Source organism: Xiphias gladius, chromosome 3 (genome assembly GCF_016859285.1).
Source record: "Xiphias gladius isolate SHS-SW01 ecotype Sanya breed wild chromosome 3, ASM1685928v1, whole genome shotgun sequence".
In the NCBI taxonomy this organism is placed as follows: Eukaryota; Metazoa; Chordata; class Actinopteri; order Istiophoriformes; family Xiphiidae; genus Xiphias; species Xiphias gladius.
In genome coordinates, this window is record NC_053402.1 from 4,429,397 (window position 1) to 4,446,054 (window position 16,658).

The window sequence follows — 16,658 nt, forward strand, 5'->3', positions numbered from 1 at the left end:
CAAGTTATGTATACTAAGAAGACAGCAGCGATTAATAAATCTACAGTGAAAACTAACCAGTTTGGTTACATAATCATGTTACAGGTAACTCTTCCATGTTGGATATTATATAAATATTTAAAACTTATATGACAGTATCTCAAATATTTCATGGTAGAACTACACAGGGCCCTTGATAGTAAGAACATTACTGTGGCTGATTTATTGTGGATATTTCCAAAGCATTCGACAATGTTGACCATGATTTACTGCTGCATAAACTGCAGAGCGCCTATAATGCCCTACCTATTTTCACTGCCAAAGCAAAGTTCAGTTTTAGGGCCTTTGTTCTTAATTTACAGAAATTATGATATTGTTATCTGGATGTTGCAGACCAGCACAATGTGAAAACACAAAATATAACGTGTTGCTGTTTTCAACAATTAATTAAAGAAATTAATAATGAAAAAAATACTTTTGATGAAACAATTTATATGATCACATCGATATAATGCTTTTTCAGTCTTAATTCTTCATATCTCATGCAGTATTCATGATTCACAGGACTAAATATCTTGGGTAATTCAATGTCTCCTGCTTACCAGGTAGAATGCTAAATTCTAACTGACCAGTCTGAAGTGTATAGAGGCTGCAGTTGTCCTGTGTCCATGTGTCCTGCTGCCTTCAGATGGGTCCAGGGATTTAATTACTTTTCAAGAAGCTTTTCATACAGCATATAGCAGCTGTGACCAACAGATACTGTCATATTAATTTATAAACCAATGCAGACTGCTTAATCAGCGTTCCTGCTTTAACCATAATAAAATGTATTTTTTAAATCCAGATTTAAATGCATTTATTGGCTGGGGAATGTTTTATTGAAATAGTTTATTTACATTTTAAGCTTTATTCCATTATTTCTGTGCATTTGCTGTAAGAACTTAGTTTGCTCTTGTTGATAAAAACACTGAAGTGCCAGTGGAGTGACACTGCTTCCGAAACACATGTGATTTTGAGACCCTTATCTCAGCACAATAACACCAGCAACTTGCTTTGCACTGTTTCATCTAAATAACCCCCCCAATAAGCTTCAAGGTGAAACATGTTGCTGGCTAGCTGATTTGTAATCATGTACAACTATTCAGATAATCTAGACATCCCTTGTGTGCTGGAATTTCTGCTATATGAATCTTTCTGCAATTTTCTTGCTCGAGCTCAGCAACCTGGCAGATGAATGAGCATGCAGCTCTGCACAGGATTATCTGTTGATTAAGTCCAAATAAAGTGGTTTAGATAATCGACACAAACTGTTGGCTTGTTTCCAACCTGATCATCTAACAACCAATAGAAGCACCAGTATGAGGACAAAATAAAACCCAAGTTGTAAAAAACCATTTTTTATTCTTTAAGCATGGCCACCATCTCTCCTTAACCTTGACCAGGCAGGTTTAGTTTCCTTAACTAAACCAAACCTTAATTACAGAGGTAGTAGACTACAGAGGTAGGTAGATACTGAACCTGTGCTGCTTCTCCAAACCACATGTTCATTTGTTGCAGCTGTCTGTCCACAGTCTACAACCTTGAAATTTTGGGTGCTGAATGTAACATGTATGGATAGGAAATAAATATAGCAGGCAGTTCTGAAAGTGTATTGTATACTCGCCATGCAGTGTCCATTCCCAAAATCAAAGTGCAGAGGTGCCTTCAACAGTCCAGGCATCAAGTGCAGACGTTAATCCTAATGTTTCAACAACACCCCAGAAAAAAGCTCCTGTACCTCAAACCAATTCACAACTAGATTAAATCCTCAGTGAGATGGCTGCATGTGCCAGATTCTCTTTCCATGCTACTGCACACAGCAGTTACCTCAGATCAGAACTAAAAACAGATGGCCTCATGCTCCAACCACTCAGATATATGAAACTGGTGAGACGACAAAATATCCTATTATTATTTATTTCTTGATTAATATATTACCGTACGCTTGTGATATTTGTAAGTAACAAACATTTGTTTTAACCATTTTCTGATTATCATCAGTTCTATGTTCTTTAAACTTCAGCTCTGGTGAGAAATCCTTCCTCCTGAGGAAAAGAATAGTAAAAACATGGTAGGTAATTATTTTACAATGACAGGAAAAACTGTACACCTAATAATGAGTTTAAGACTTTCTTAAGTGTTTTATATATTTGCTGATTTTTAACTGTCATTTTGATAACAAAAATGATTATAACAATGTAAGTAAAATAGCTCAAAAATAATATTTAAAAAAATCAAATATATCGCAATAAAAAAACATCAACATCAAACGTCAGAGAAAGATTGAAGAAGAAAAAACACAAAGAAGTTCATGTCTAGTAATAAGAGACATACTGTACACTCCTCGTGACATGCAATTTTAAGATGTAAAACAAGTTCAGGCAGGCATATTTGTTTGTAATGCATAACCATTCCTCTCTTTTTAAGATTTCCATCCGAACCTAAATGTAATTTGCCCCGTGTTTCGAAATCTACCCTTTCATTTCTTTCCAGTCTTAAAATCTAAGATCCCCAGTGTTGGACAATGGCAATACTTTGTAGTGTTAATGTTAAAGTAATGTGATTACTTTTATCAGTAATAAGCAGTGTAGGGGATTCAAATTTAAAAATTCAGTTATAGTTACTAATGCCAATAATATTAAAGCTCGATTTATAGTCGACTCAAGGGGTTCACAGGGATCTGATTTATAGTTGAGCGTCAGATTTCACTTGTTGATATCACCAACACTTGACACATGTATTGTACATGATCGGGCCATACCATACTTTAATTATAATCCTCATATTACAGACCGGTGACAAGTTAAAGGAAAAACCTGAAAACTGAGTGGAGAAACAGGATGACAAAGCCCCATCCATAGGCCAAGAAGGGTCACTGTAGGGTTGATGAGAATGAAAATGATTTGAATCATATGCTATGGCCTTCGCAGTCACCAGATCTCAACCCAGTTGAACAACAATGGAAGATTTTGGACTGATGTGTTAGACAGCACTCTCCACCACTATCATCAAAACACCAAATGACTGAATATCTTTTGGAAGAATGGTGTTCCATTCCTCCATTAGAGTTCCAGAGACTTCTAGAATCAATGCCAAGGCACACTGAAGCTGTTCTGGTGGCACATGGTGACCCAACACCTTACTAAGATACTTCATTTTGGTTTTTCCTTTAATTTGTCACCTGTCTGTACTTTGAGATACACCTCAGCATGAGCAATAGAGGAGGGATCCATCTTCCAGGATGGACAGACATGCAGTAGTGTGTGTACAGAATAGGCCGATCAGGTGGAAAAAATTCTAAACAAGGACAAGATGCACACCAATGAGAAGGCGTGACAAGAAGAGAGGCTGAATCTCCCGGAGAATGAAGATTCAGAACCAAAACATCTGGAACAAAGAACTGACAGTCAGGGGAGGGAGAGAGGTATCAGGATGTCCCATGGTCCAGAACAGAGAGCCTGAGTGAAAAGAGAGGACAGGGAGGAGAAAACATGGAAAGAAAGAGAGAGAGAAAGAGAGATAGGCACACAGCTTGGATGCTCATATTCTAAAGGGACAACAAACAAACAGAGAGTACTGTGATTTCGTCGGGAGGACAACATGAACTATACTGTATGGGCTAGATTTGTACTTAGTTTTAAGTGAATCTAAAGGCCTCAACAGAGCAAGACTTTCTGATGTCAGCAGGGAGGTTGTTCCAGAGGAGGAGGCACAATAGGAAAAAGCACAGCAGCCTGCTGACTTCTTTTTAACTGTGGGGACAGACAGGAGCCCTGCATTCTGAGAGTAAAGAGCACAGAGTAGAATATAAGGTTTAAGGAGATCAGACAAGTATGAAGGGGTCCATTAAAGTTTTTTATAAGTCAACAGAGGCTAAATCTGATCTGAGATGGATAGGGAGCCAATGAAGGGAAGCTAAAATGTGGTCAAATTTTCTAGTATTAGTTAAAATCGTAAACACTGTGAACAGCATTGTGAACCATTTGAAGACATTTAGTGCTAGCATGTGGCAGACTTAAAACAAAATGTACGGTAATCCAGTCTGGACACACAAAGGAGTGAATTAGGGTATCAGCCATAGATAGAAAAGACAGAATTTTAGCTATGTTACAAAAGGTGGTTAACAAAAGGCGGTCTTGGGGATGTCTTTGATGTGCTGATCAAAAGAGTGTGGGATCAAATCAAACATAACACCAGGGTTCTTGGCTGTGAGACTCTGAGAAATTACACAGTTGTCTGTGTTAGGCTGGGCAAATGACCAGCATTTCAGTTTTATCTGAATTTAGGAGCAGGAAATTTTTTGACATTAAGCTTTTCACAGCAGACAAGCAGGCCTCTAATTTGATCATCTAAGAAGGGTCATCAGCTTTTAAAGGAAGATACAGCTGATTATCATCTGTGTAACATTGGAGATTAATTCCATGACTGCCTATAAAATGCCAAGAGGTGAAATATAAAGAAAAAAAAGCAGACAAGAAAACTTTTATGCATTATTAGGAAAATACAGAGCCAAGCAAGAGAAGCCAGATTGAGTTTCCGGTCCGTGTGGGATTATATAGTGATATATTGCGTCAAAAGCCGTACTGAGAGCAAGTCATAGAAGCACTGAGCTGGAATGCGAATCCATATTAAAAACAGTTTTTGAGGTAAAACCCTACCTGCTTGGGGTAAAACCCCAAAAGCATTTTTTTTTTTTTTTTTTTTTAAATTTCTACACTGATTTATCAATATTTCTCCTTTAATTTGACACCGGTCCAACTGTAGATGCCTGCAATTGTTTTTTGGTTACTGGAATCAATTGGGAGTGAATATGAGAGATTTGTGTAGACTGATTTCAAAATATCTGTCAGAACTAACACAATAGGGATGCACAATGATAAAAAAAATTAATCAGTATTCGTAAGAAACACAAATCACATTTGTGTGCATGTGTGTGTGTTTATGCATTTCCAACATAATGCACCAGGTGGTGCTGTGTATGAATATGAATGAATATGAGTTTCCTTATCATGCTTCCAGGCTCCCATCTGTCATTATCTCATCTTGTTCTCTTTCCTCTGCCTTCCTTCCTTCCTACACACACACACACACACACACACACACACACACACACACACACACACACACACACACACACACACAGACACACACACACACACACACACACAGACTGTATATGGCTTCCTCCCTTATCGTTGCCTTCCACCCGGGCAGAAAACAACCAGGGGGCTCCATGAAAGACTTGTTCCCTCCTGTGTTTGTTTGCTCTCTCGTCCCCACAGAGGCATCTGTCGCGAGCGTTATTTTCTCTCTCACCTTGCTTAACTCTCCTCTTTCAAAACTCTCTTTTTCTCCGCCATTCCAGGCACAGTCTTTCTCCCTTCATGTTTCTTTTCCCTTTCTCTTATTTATTTGTAATCATCTCCCATCCTAACCCTTCCTTCCCTGCTTTATTCCTCCCATCAGTCCACCTAGTTCCCCCTCTTTACACCCCCATTTCTCCTCCCTGCTTCCTCCCTTTCTTTCTACAGAATCACATTCTTCTTCCTTACTCCCTCCACACTCCCTCCTCACCTATTTCTCGATACATCCATCTTTTGACTGATTCACAGGAATGGCTTTCAGTATCCTCAAGATAACTGTTCAAAAAAGGCAGAAAAGAAAAAAAAATGATGAAAGAAAAAAACAGATAGGAAACAAGGCCTCTGTCATTATCCAACTGTTGAGTCTCACAGATGAAACCTCAGTAACATGGTAGATAATATGGGCATCTGTTTTTCTAAAGTAATCCTTCCAGGTTTATTTATTTCCCCACAGACACAAGTTATCTATCTATCTATCTATCTATCTATCTATCTATCTATCTATCTATCTATCTATCTATCTATCTATCTATCTCTCTCTGTTTCCGGTTTCGATTCTGGCGTGAGTGAGGGTGGACGTGCGAGTGGCGGGAGTTGTGAATTGTATTGTGTGTGTTTCTGGAATATCTCTGCACCTTTTCCTCTGTACATGATCAGGTAAGCTTCATTTTTCTAAATTGGTTCATTGATTTGCTTGCCGATCGACCGGTGGACTTGTCAGGGGGTCTTCGGGAGTGATGGCGCCCGACGCCACCTCCGTCTATCCCGGCAGGGAGTGCGGATAGTCCGCCGGATAGCACCGTGACCGTAGAGGAAGATCTGCTGGCCGCCGGTGAACAGGTGGGACACGATCAGCTGTGTTTTGCATCCAGAATGAACCGAGCGGTGGTTGTGTTCCTGAAGGACGAGCCTCAGGTGCATCGTCTGATCGAGAGCGGTGGGTTTATTAGGGAGAATTTCAGACAGGTCTCCCGCTGTCGGTGCCCCCACGCGCATCACTGTATCCGGTGTTCCGCCGTTCATCCCCAATGAATCGCTGGAGACCGAACTCCGCAGGTTTGGTAAATTCGCCAGCGGATTTAAAACAGTGAGTCTGGGATGCAAGGACCCCAAACTGAGGCACGTCCAGTCTCTGAGGCGGCAGGTGTTCATGTTCCTGGACTCGCCGACCCAGACACTGGAGGTGTCTTTCAGGGTGAAGCACGGCGACGGCCACTACCTAGTCTACGCCAGCTCAGGCCAGCTCAAATGTTTCGAATGTGGAGACGTTGGTCACAAACGATTTGCGTGTCCACATAGACAACAACTGGTGGAAGCGGCGGCGGGTGGGCGGATCCGCCGGGGCCGAGGTGACGCCGGCGGGCAACCCCGCTCGGGCCCGGGAGGCGGGTGGGCCCGCAGCCGGGACTGAGGGGGTGGACCACGGTGCTGCAGATGCAGCAGCCGGTTCAAGGCCAAACTGTAACAGCCAGCTGCAGGATTCTGAGACTGCAGAGAACTTGAGCAGCTCTCGGTCTGCAAGGGCCGAGGCAAAGCAACAGTTAGAAGAAAAAGCTGAAGAAGCTGCTTCCACCAGTTTAATAGTTAAAGATAATACCGAAGGACAAAGTGTATTCAGTAGCCAGGTATCAGATGTAGGAGGAGACATGGAGTACGACTCTGAGTCAGACGCTGTATCCATTGGTGAGACTCCTAACAGGAACACAAACCTCTACTCTCTAGAGGAAATAAATCAGTTCCTGGATGAAACATTTGGAAAATCTGTTAAAGTGACTGATTATTTCAGAGACACTGACAAGTTCATTAGATCTGTTGGCATATTAAAAAAACTGGTTGGGTTTGACATTTTGGACGAAAAGAAACGCTTCCGTCTAATAAAACATGTCACAAATTTGAGGAAAGAAGCAAAAAATAAAACTGTTAGAAAGACTAGAAGGTCGCTGACATGATCATGTACCACAAGGTGTTTCTTCCTCTTTACTGTTCCCTGCTTGTCTTATGTCTGATATTTTTCTCTGTCCTCTCTATGCGGAGCCTCAGAATAGGGTCGCTAAACATCAATGGTGGGAGAGACAAGCACAAAAGAGCTCTAATATCTGAGGTCTCTGCTCAAAAAAAGATTGATGTGCTTTTTTTACAAGAGACACACACAACTCAGACAGACGAAGTAGATTGGGGTTTATGGTGGGAGGGTACATATGCCCTTAGCCATGGCACCAACTTCAGTGCAGGGGTAGCCGTTTTGTTAAAACCAACCACAAATACAACGGTCCTGTCTACTACTGAAGTAGTGAAGGGACGATTACTGATGGTCAGAGCAGAAATAGAGAAATCTGTGTTCTGCTTTGTCAACATATATGCCCCGAACCAGGGGGCTGAAAGAGTAGTCTTGTTTAACAAGCTACAAAACGAGCTAACGAAACACCATCACGACCAACTCATCATTGGTGGGGACTTCAACTGTATTGTCGACTTTACTGTGGACAGGACAAGCGAGGAACCCCACCCGCAGTCATCCCAGAACCTAAACAACATTATAACACAAATCGATCTGCTGGACGTGGAGGGTCAAACATCCACAGTCCAGACAATACACATGGGTGAGGGTCAGAGACGACACGGTCAGTGCAGCCCGACTGGACAGAAACTATATCTCCCAAAGTCTCAGCTCCAGACTGGTTGAGAGCACAATTAGTCCAGTTGGGTTCACTGAACATCACTTAGTCAGCATAGATCTGTATATTTCACTGGGTGAAAGGGTTAAATCTCACTGGAGTTTTAACAACAAACTCCTTCTAGATAGGACTTTCTGTCACTGCTTTGAGCAATTTTGGCAGCAGTGGAAAATTAAAAAAACTGACTTCAGTTCACTGAAATTGTGGTGGGAGATTGGCAAAACACAAATTTGTGTTTTTTGCCAACAGTACACCTGCCATTCCACTGCTAAAATCAAGTTAGCAGTGCAAGAACTTGAAGCCAACATTGGGGAAATTGAAGAGGGCTTGCATGGCAACCCAGATCCTGCTAAGGGCCAACTGTTGCAGGAAAAAAGGTTGGAGCTGAGCTCCTTACTGCAGGAGAGAATAAAAGGAGCCCTCGTCAGGTCCTGCTACCTCCAGCTGAAGGACATGGATGCTCCAAGCTCCTTCTTTTTCAACCTGGAAAAATCGGTCGCCCAACGAAAGCAGATGACCTGCCTTAGGCTGCCAGGAGGCAGAGTGACCGCCAGTCCGGATGAGATGAGGAGCCATGCAATGGATTTCTACACCGACCTCTTTGGTGCAGGCCACTACAACATGGAGAGTCGCGAGGAACTTCTGCAAGGGCTTCCTCGACTTAGCCCGGACGAGAAGGCTGGTCTGGATCAGGAGGTGACTCTGGAGGAGTTGACGGTCGCCATCAACCAGATGGCATCGGGACGAGCACCAGGGATCGATGGTCTCTCCAGTGACTTCTACAAGCATTTCTGGAACACCATCGGACCCGATTTACATGGTGTTCTGTTATAGTGCTTTAGAACAGGATCTCTCCCAGTCTCCTGTCAGAGGGCTGTGCTCTCCCTACTACCCAAGAAAGGAGACCTGGCCCAACTTAAGAACTGGAGGCCAGTTGCCCTCCTCTGTACAGACTATAAGGTGCTTTCCAGAGCCTTATCAAACAGACTTAAGGACGTCCTGGAAATAATTGTCAATATAGACCAGACCTATTGTGTACCAGATAGGACAATCATGGACAACATTTTCCTCATACGAGATGTTATTGACGTTTGTAAATATTATTATATAAATTGTGGGATATTGTCTTTAGATCAGGAAAAGGCTTTTGACAGGGTGGATCAGTCTTACTTGTTTTCTGCACTTAGGGCTTTTGGTATTGGTGATGGTTTTCTGGCTTGGGTTGGTTTACTGTATAAAGGTGCACAATGTATGGTGAAGATGGGGACGGGGCTGAGCCGGCCAATCCCTGTACAGCGAGGGATAAGACAGGGTTGTCCTATATCAGGTCAACTATATAGCTTAGCTATTGAGCCCCTGCTGTGCAGGCTGAGAAGTCGGCTCAGTGGTCTCTCACTGCCGGACCTCGATCGTCCTCCCACTGTTTCTGCTTATGCAGACGACATTTACATCTTTGTTTCCAGTCAAGAGGATGTTCAACATCTGCAGGACACCCTGACTCTTTATGAACAGGCCTCATCTGCACGGTTGAACTGGAAAAAAAGTGAAGCTCTGATGGTGGGACAGTGGCGGGATCAGGCAGTGCCCAGTCTGCCTGGAGGACTCCAGTGGGGGAAGGAGGGGCTGATGGTGCTGGGAGTGTTCTTGGGCACTGAGGGCTTTCAAAGAAAGAACTGGGAGGGAGCTAGGGAGAAAGTGTGCGCTCGGTTGTCTAAATGGAAATGGCTGCTACCCCAGTTGTCATATAGGGGAAGGGTTCTGGTTGCCAATAACTTGGTCTCCTCGACTCTCTGGCACAAAGTTGTCGCTCTGACGCCACCAAAGGGCCTGGTAGAGGAAATTCAGAAAGCCATCCTGGACTTCTTCTGGTCTGGTTACCACTGGGTCAGAGCAGCAGCCCTATATCTGCCTGTGGCTGAAGGGGGGCAGGGATTGATTAACATCCAGTCCAAAATGGCCTCATTTAGACTCCAGACAGCGCAAAGGCTGCTGTACAACTGTGGCCCAAGCTGGTTCGACACAGCTCGCCTGCTGCTGAGGAGAGCCGGTCGATTGGGCTACGACAAACAGCTTTTTCCTCCTCCAACCGAAACGGTGGACCTGACTGGACTGACACCTTTACAGCTCTGTCCTGCAGGCGTGGCAGATCTTTAAGATCACACGTCAGACAAATGAAACTCCGGGTATGTGGTTGTTTGAAGAACCGTTGTTCTCCAACAACTTTATACAGACCCGGACGTTGCAGTCTGCCAGCTTGCGAGCCGGTCTCAGGGAGGCCGGCTGCACCAAACTAGGACATCTGATGAAGGTGACGGCAACATCGGTGGACGACCTTGGAAGGAGGAGCAACATCACCTCTACCAGGCTGATTTACAGAGTGGTGAAGGAGGTCAGTGCTGCCCTGCCACAAAACCTGAGAGCATTTGCAGAAAACAGAGACCTGTCCAAACAATGGAGCGAAGGCTGCGAGTACAGCTTCCCCTCTCTGTCCGTCACCCCAGCTGTGGGAGAGTGGCAGGAAGGAGGAGGACAGCTGCTGACGTTCACAACCCCACACCTGGACCAGTTCCAGGCTGTGGGGAAAAAAGCAGCCTATCAAATCTGCGTGAAGGTTCTGAACCTGCGCTCTTTGGCGGGGATGAGGGAGTCGAGGTGGACTGAGTTTTTTGGTCCAGGCGCTTCCCCGAAAGGCAGCTGGCGGGCCCTGTACAAGCTGCCCATTGAAAAGCGGACAGCAGACCTCCAGTGGAGGGTTGTACACGGGGCGATAGCTACGAACAGATACAGAGTGCACCTGGATCCTGAGCTGGGGGAAGAGTGTGTCTTCTGCTCTCAGGCGGAGACCCTGGAGCATTTATTTGTTCAGTGTCCTCGGCTGGTGACGCTGTTCGAGCTTTTAAAAAGGTGGTTTCAGGGTATCGGGGAGAAATTTTCTTTTGAGTTGTTCATTTTTGGCCCAAGGTACAGTGCTAAAAAGAAGACGGCACATACACTGGTGAACTTTTTATCTGGTTCTGCCAAGCTGGCCATCTGGCTGACGCGCAGGAACCGGGTCCAGAACACTGGCAATGTAGAACCTGTGCCGGTTCTGCAGGGACTGTTGAAGGCCCGCCTGAGAGTGGAACACGCTTATTATATAATGATGGATAACGTGCAGGACTTCAGGCACATTTGGGCTGTGGGAGGGGTCTTATGTTCTGTTGGGGGGGAGGGAGAGCTGATTGTTAATTTCTGAGAGAAAATGTTTTTTTTGGCGACAGTTTGTTTTTTGCTTCTCTTTGTTTTGATATTTTTCTTTCTGGTCATTGGGTGATGATGTGGGTTTAATAAATGTTTTTTTAAAAATCAAATCTATCTCTCTCTCTCTCTCTCTCTCTCTCAGGGATCAGGTGGCTCTGTTATATTGTGGGGAGCAGTTTGCTGGCATTTACAAGTTCCAAGGACTTGTAAATAATAAAAGGTGCACTGAAGCTTTTCTGGCGGCTCGTGGCGGCCCACAAGAGCTCAGGCTCAGGAATGTACAGACTGTCTAGCAATCTGAGATAAACTAGAGCATTTACAATAAGAGGAAAAAGTCAAAAAAAAGGTGAAAAGAAGGAGCTGCCTTAACAGGCTGCCAAAGGGTAAAAACTATCCTAAGGAGATGCCCTGCCAATAACATGTTAACTGTTAATAATAAATTATTCTTAGGATGTCTGGTGTGAACAGCGATCTGAGCTCATTCTATAGCCTCTCTATTGGGATAAGATCTGGGCTCTCACTGGGACACTCCAAAAGGCAGGTTTTCTTTGTGTGAAGTCATTCTGTAGTAGATTTACTTTGATGTTTAGGGTAATTGTGCTGCTGCATCACCCAATGTCTACTGAGTTTCTTCTGGTGGACAGCCACCCTGACATTATCTTTTAAGGTACCTTGATAAAATTCATATTCCCCTTGATGATGGCGAGCTGTCCCAGGCCCAGATGCAGCAAAGAAGTCTCAAATGTTGATGCTCCCTCCACCATACTTCCCCTTTGGGATGATGTTTTCATGTTGGTTTGCATTGCTGCATGTTCTTCCCAACAAAGCAACCTTAGTTTCATCAGTCCACAAAATATTTTCCCAGTACCCTTGTGGAGTGCAGTTTTGTTTTTTTTGGAAAACAGTGGCGTCTTCCCTGGGGTCCTGCCATGGACACCATACGCCATACAACCATGCACCATGATTTGCATATGGTAGACTCACGGACAGAGATGTTAACCAGCTCCAATGATTCCTTTAAGCCTTTAGCTGTTACTTTGGGCTTCTTTTCTACCTCAATAAGCATTCTGTTTTGGATTCACCATTTCCATTCAGCTGGGAGCCCACTTCTGGGGAGAGTAGCCACAGAATTAAATCGTCTTCATTTATAGACAGTTTGTCTAACTGTGGACTGATGAATATCTAAACTCTTATAGGTGGCTTTGTAATACTTTCCAGCTTTAGGCAGATCAATAATTCTTGATGGCAAATCTTTTGAGATATCTTTAAAAACTGATACACTGAAAAAAAACAAACATAAATGATTCACATAATGCCCATGTTGTATGCAATAGACGAACAAATTAGATAAAAGAAATAAAGAAATAATGATTGCTGAAGTTGGGGTAATATCCCCATACCCTCATATTTCTGTCAGTTCTAATAATGGGCTGGGAAATGTGTGTTGATTGGAACATGGCAACGTTCCTTAAATTAATCAATTACACATGTGCTGACTAATAGGTCCATAAAAATGCACAGCCCACTGAAAAAGAAAAAATGGCTGGAAGGGAAAGTGAATTGTTTAAAACTTGAGCTCCACACCATTACCGATAAAGTATGGTGGGGCAAAATAGAGAATTAACCTTCAGTGAGTTCAGGGAAACCATAACAAGAGAGGTTAAAGGTCAGGAATGGCAGGACATTGCAAACAACATTACTATACGTTAACAGCACTGCACAAAAAAAATGTTTAAGACTTTAGAAAAAAATGGACAGATGTTTCCAGCTGCACAGAACAGGATGGGGACAGCCACCTAAAGATTTGTCAGAAGAAGAAAAAAGTTTCTGGAGATAATAGGCAAAGTTGCTATGGGCGTTTTCTGAGGGTTTTGATACCACTGCTGATGAGGTGAGCTCTATTGAGGGCATAGAGCTCACTCTGTTGAACATACTCATGGTGAGAATGTACAACAATGCCATGCATTAATGGGATGTTGTGATTATTGAACACACACTTATGCTATGTCTGTTACTAGCTGTAGTGTTTTGTTTGAGGACAATTTAGCAGTGTGGATCCACACTGTCACAGCTCATTTGAAGACTCATTTGAAGTCTTGTTCTCTGGATTAAAGACCAATGTTTCTGATCACTGTGCCAAACTTCTGCCGCCCATCTGATGACCCCAATGATATTAGCTCATACCCAACACCTGGCTTCTCTAACACCTAATCTTTGGTTGTATGTGGGTGCTTAGAGCATAAGGGCTGACTGCTGTAAAAATGGTGTTGTGAGGTTAGATCAGATAGCTGCTGTACCAGCTCCATGACAAAGAAAAACAGTCCTTCAATCTCTGAGGGCTGCGGATATAAGGCATAAAGAATGGAAACTGGAGAGGAAATAGCCTTAAGTGCAGACGCACACTCAAGCATAAGCACATTGCACAGAGTAACACGTGTGCAGCCATGTGGGAGGTGGACACACACATGAATGAAAGCACATACAGTCTCATAAATACATCTACAAACAAAGCCTGTACCATTGTCCCACTTTGGGGGACTCACACTCACTCGTCTCGTGCACACACACATGCTTACACACAGATATGCAATCACATGACTACATGCACAAACACACACACAGAGGAGAGACTGACAGCAGTAAGATGAGGCATTGAGGAGGCTTTATGGGGCATTGAGACATTTATCACAGTCTGATGTCGTGCAAACACACATATAAAGGCACACACACATACACACACACACACACACACACACACACACACACACACACACACACACAAAGGAACATAGACACACGCTATCATGCTAGTTGTCAGTTCCCTGTGCACTCATTTTTAATATCCAATGTTACTGAATAACAACAACAACAACACAATTTCAGAATAAAAAGATTTTAATTTATGTCTGTTAAATAAAAATACAGACATAAAATGTACGTTTGACACAATTATTGGCACCCTACTTATGAATTTAAAATTAGTTCCTCCAAAAAAACAAAACAAACAAGACTCCCCTGTGTTTAACCTGTGCTTCATTTTCAGTGTTCACATGACTCGAATTAACCAATGAATGATGGATTTACTTCATAAAAAGGGGCTGATTGTTTCCAGTTTCTTTTTCACAATGGCGAAGACAAGAGAGCTGTCTGAGAGCATCAAAAATGTTATTACCAAAAAACATAACAATTCCAAAGGCTACAATACATTTGCCAAAGATCTTGAAGTTCCTGTTTCAACAATTTGTAATGTTATGAAGACGTTTCACAGTCATAAAACAGTTAAGACTTCCAGGATGTTGTGCTAAGAAGAAACTCAATGAGAGAAGTCTGGGCAAGTTGATGCTGATAGTGGAGAAAACAGCATGCAAGACATCTAAAGAGCTTTGAGACCTGGAGCAATCTGGAGTGGTGGTTTCAACCCATACAATACGCCCCACACTAAACCAAGTAGGGTTCCATGGGTGAAGGCCAAGGAGGACACCTCTACTGAAAAAAAGGCACAAAAAGGCAAGACTAATGTTTACAAAAACTGTCATGATTAAGCCATATTCTTGCTGGGATAATGAAACTAAAATAGAGCTCTTTGGAAATGCAGTGGAGAGGAAATGAAGTCCATAAGGAAAAGAACACCTTGCCTCCAGTAAAACATAGTGGAAGTTCTATCATGCTGTGGGGATGCTTTGCTGCTTCTGGTACTGGAGACATTGAATGTATCAAGGGAATGATGAAATCAAAAGATAACCAAGGTTTTTTAGAGCAAAATCTGTTACCCAGGGTCAGAAAACTATGTTTGAGGCAAAGGTCTTGGGTCTTTCAGAAGGATGGAGAAAATGGTGACAAACAAAAAAATGGTTGGAAAGGAAAAGATTTTTATAAACTGGCGAGCCATGAGTCCTGACCTTAAATCCCATTGAAAACTTTTCGAGAGAGCTGAATTGCTGCAATGGAAGAGTGAACAGAGACTAACAGCAGACAGGTGCAAGAATTTTCTAGATGGCTACAAGAAATGTTTAGAGGTTGTCATTGTTGCCAAAGATTCTGCAACCAGTGCGAGGTCCCAATAATTGTGGCCGGGGTACATTTTGTATTTGTATTATTTTACTATTATGCCATTTTTGTTTTTTCTTTTCTTTTCTTCAGTAACCTTGGCCATTTTATTAAAATATTTACATATGCAAAATTGGTTACTTTGCATTTATTTCTGAAAATATTCTAAATTCTGTACTTAAAATTCAGGGGTGTCAATAATTTTAACCAGGACTGTATGTCCAAGCTAAATCACCAGTGGCCTGCCACTAGAAGATGGCATCACCATATCAGCTCTTGTGACAGCATTTAGAAATGAGAAGGTCCTAATATTTTGTCCATCCCATTTATATGAATTAAGGGTAACAAAATATTAGGAGCACCTCTCAGTATAACCCAGTACAGTTCAACAGCACCACAAATTAAAGCCTCTAAAAAGACCATTATAACAAATCAACATCCTCTTAAACAGATTAAAAAAGACTGAACATCATAATCCTCATGAAGGTAGGATTTATTGCAGGGCCCCTGTGTTATAGTGCATTTGTTTTATCTAGGTGTACCTAATAAATTGGCAAGTAATTGTAGATTAATTTAATCACTGCGTGTCTTAGTAACCCTTTTACTGAACTGGAGATTCTATATTTCTACTGAAGAACTTCAGTTAAAACTTTAAATTGACATGACATGGATTTATTTCATCACTAGAGTAATATTCAGTTAAGAAAATCACTGGCAAATGTATTTTTGCAGTAAGGAAAATATTTGAAAAAATGTAATGTTTAAGCCATTTTCTCACCTATACATGGCCGTTAAAGGAAACAGAAAATATACAACACCCATAATCAATGTTAGGTAACACATGGTGTAAAGTTACGTTGATGATCCTGATATATCATGATCATGAAATGATGCTGTCTTGCTTTTGCTGCATCTTAAACAAAGCACTCCGAAATGCTTTCTCTTAAATTGACCGTATATAGCAGTTGTACTGCTGTGATAAGCCATTTCCAATTTTGTAGAGCTTGAGTCTCTGTCTAAAATACTCCCACACTTTAGATGATCACGTGCGAGTTTTTGTAGCTGCAGCTTGTTTTCTGGGGAATCCTAATCAATGCCGTTGGTCACATGGATGTAGCCAGCCATAACTAACTGTCATTTAATATTTCTCTTATTATGTTTCTTGAGAACCACTCATCCAAAAACTTTCATCCAAAACGGTTGACACTGCACTTCCTTGGGTCCTCCACAATACAAACGTAAAGTTTGAGGTGGATCGGATGAGCAGTTGTCTGTTCAAAGAATCTTGTTCCAGAACTGGGCAGGCTTTTTTAGA